Source organism: Atta colombica, unplaced genomic scaffold, assembly GCF_001594045.1.
Source record: "Atta colombica isolate Treedump-2 unplaced genomic scaffold, Acol1.0 scaffold41, whole genome shotgun sequence".
In the NCBI taxonomy this organism is placed as follows: Eukaryota; Metazoa; Arthropoda; class Insecta; order Hymenoptera; family Formicidae; genus Atta; species Atta colombica.
The window spans coordinates 847,064-847,474 of record NW_017259520.1 but is presented as its reverse complement, the minus strand read 5'-3'; positions in this window follow the sequence as shown (position 1 = coordinate 847,474).

Genomic DNA, 411 nt, shown 5'->3' with positions numbered 1-411 from the left:
TATATATATATATATATATAAAGCGGATAACCAATCAATGTTAATATTCATGTGTCCAGTAATATGAAAATTTATACTCGAGAAGCGAAATTGTGGTGTCGATAGAATAAGAGCGCTGTACATTGAACGAGCATTTACATCCTTATCATATATAAATACGATGCATTAGTGCGATATTTTGTCTGATAAGAACAATTTTTAGATATCAAGAAACAAGCGTTAATTCGGCATCCGCTATTTTCAAATTACAATAATTTTGCTGTAAGATTTGAAATGGCGTTTGTATTGAATCACGCAAGGTGCATATTGAAGATGTTATATACTTGGAATAAAATATCCTCATCAAAACTAAACAGAATTGAAAGTAGAAGTTAAAGAAACAGAAAAGTATGGAAATAATTTTCGAAATCA